This window comes from Phytophthora infestans, genomic scaffold (genome assembly GCF_000142945.1).
Source record: "Phytophthora infestans T30-4 supercont1.425 genomic scaffold, whole genome shotgun sequence".
Classification (NCBI taxonomy): Eukaryota; Oomycota; class Peronosporomycetes; order Peronosporales; family Peronosporaceae; genus Phytophthora; species Phytophthora infestans.
In genome coordinates this window covers 7,899-10,512 of record NW_003303335.1, presented here as the reverse complement: position 1 = coordinate 10,512, position 2,614 = coordinate 7,899, and positions in this window count along the sequence as shown.

The window sequence follows — 2,614 nt, the reverse complement described above, 5'->3', positions numbered from 1 at the left end:
CCGCGTGCCGCTGTTGTCGACGACGTCGCCGTTGTCGGTGTTCCAGTCCGCTGCTGATCCATCGTGTTGCTTGTCAAGTTTCTCCGCAAGTTGAGTTGTGTCGATCCTGCGCTTCGCAGGAGATGTCTCCGTCTCTGTTTTGCTCCGCCCGTTAGCCAAGTCCCCGTTCGTCATCCTCACGCAGATTGATTTGTTCCTCGCCCACTGCTTATGTTGCGTAAGTGCAACTTTAAGAGGGTGTAATGAAATGGGCCCCTCCATTACATAAGTAGGTAGATTTATTTACATAAGTAGGTGCATCAGCACACGACTAGCGTGTGCTGAAATTCTGTCATGCCATTGGCTGATATATGGGAGACAGACCCATTATTAGCCAATTGGACTATGACGTGTATTTGAGTGGGCAGGGCTGTGGCCTTGGTCCTAAAATAAAGTCAGAGCTGATTTTCCTTCAACCTAAGACTCAGTCGTCCTATTGCGAACTTCCTCAACACTATAATGTAAGCAAGTTACGGAGTAAATACGTGGCCTGCTACATCGGTTGAAACTCCACTCCGAGGTACAGCGGTGATCGAGGAAGACACTGTTCGCCAGGATGATATAGTACCAAGGCTTGAGTATCATTTTGAAGACAAGGGCGGCGATTTTTTATGAGCGATTACGACGTTGGTCTACTAGGACGTGATTATGTATTAAAATTCTGGGCGACCGGTCTCAGGATAACACGCAGTCCGCGTGGGTCTGCAGACGGAGAGCCTGAAGCTAAGCGGGCTCCGCATCAGCTCTACGTCTGGATGCGCCATCTACTCCGTCTGCTTGTCGACGCCATCGGTGACAGCGTTGCCTCAGTATCAGTCTCCAGCAAGCGACGGGAGCTAAGGTGCTCAGTCCTCTAGAGCGCCAGCCTCCCAGATGTCAACCGTAGTCGGTACGTCCAGGACTTCGAACAGGAGGGTATAGCACACCAGGGCCGTCGACTTTTAGGGACAGCTCGTATTTCGTCGTAAATGATGTTGTTCGGACATCGGGCCTCTGCACGCATGCTAATCGGTGCAGGAGGCCAGGCTTATGTCGCACAAGGATCCGGAAGCCTCACGGCCGAAAGAGACTTTGGCATGCTTGTTGCCCGGACCGTCGTTTCACCGCCTCCAGGAGTGCTGCCCCAAGATGACATCATGATGAAGGATACGCGCAAGGATGACCTTAGCAGTCGCGAATCGAGGTCAAGAGTGACATCCAGGAAAGAATGTCCCACATCTTCGCCTTGTGACTCGAATCACAGTGATGACGAAGCGTGGAGCCAGCACCGAAGCGAGAGAAGCAGTCGGCGCTCACGGCGTTTCTCGAATTCCAGGAGGATGAGCGTATCGAGGCGGCATTCTAGGATGCACTCCAGTCGCTCATCGTCAATAAACTCTGAGCATGACCAACTCGAGCTAAATGCTTTGCACCAACATCAAGAGTGGCAATCCAGGATGGAGCAAGAGCAGTGGGAGTATCACAAGCGAGAAAAATTTGCCGCCCCGGAACATGAGCGTGTTCGCGACCAGCGAGACCAATAAGCGCGTCGCAAGCTCTAGGGGTTGACTCATCGACTCATCCAATCGGATCCTACAAGGCTGGAGGATGTACGCCGAGCCCAGGATGTACCGGGCCAGGTATTTACTCCGTTACTTGCTTACATTATAGTGTTGAGGAAGTTCGCAATAGGACGACTGAGTCTTAGGTTGAAGGAAAATCAGCTCTGACTTTATTTTAGGACCAAGGCCACAGCCCTGCCCACTCAAATACACGTCATAGTCCAATTGGCTAATAATGGGTCTGTCTCCCATATATCAGCCAATGGCATGACAGAATTTCAGCACACGCTAGTCGTGTGCTGATGCACCTACTTATGTAAATAAATCTACCTACTTATGTAATGGAGGGGCCCATTTCATTACACCCTCTTAAAGTTGCACTTACGCAACATAAGCAGTGGGCGAGGAACAAATCAATCTGCGTGAGGATGACGAACGGGGACTTGGCTAACGGGCGGAGCAAAACAGAGACGGAGACATCTCCTGCGAAGCGCAGGATCGACACAACTCAACTTGCGGAGAACTTGACAAGCAACACGATGGATCAGCAGCGGACTGGAACACCGACAACGGCGACGTCGTCGACAACAGCGGCACGCGGCACGCGCGTGATGGACGACCAGCTCCGGGCATGGGCTCTCTACGATATATCCGGAGCGCGGGCCCCGGACACACTGGACACGATGAAGGATCACTTCCGGCGCTTCCGCGGACTGCGGCAGAAGCCTGTCGAGGGTGTCGCATATGGTGCATTGCAGGAGTCGTGGTGCGCTTTTATCCGGCGCTGGAACCGGACGCAGGAAGAAGAAAAGAGCTTAACGCTGGCTGGTGTACCGCGAGGCGATCGTCAAGGAGCACTCGCTCACGGAACTCCGTGAGCGCGTCTGCACCAGCGCATGGGAGGACATGCTACGTGAGGGTCGCTGAAGGTTGTGGTACTTATACTGGATCGCATCCGACTGTCGAGGAGTGGAGAAGTCACGTCGCCGAGTATCCGCTCAGTGAACAAGAACACGGGTGGATCAAGAAGTATC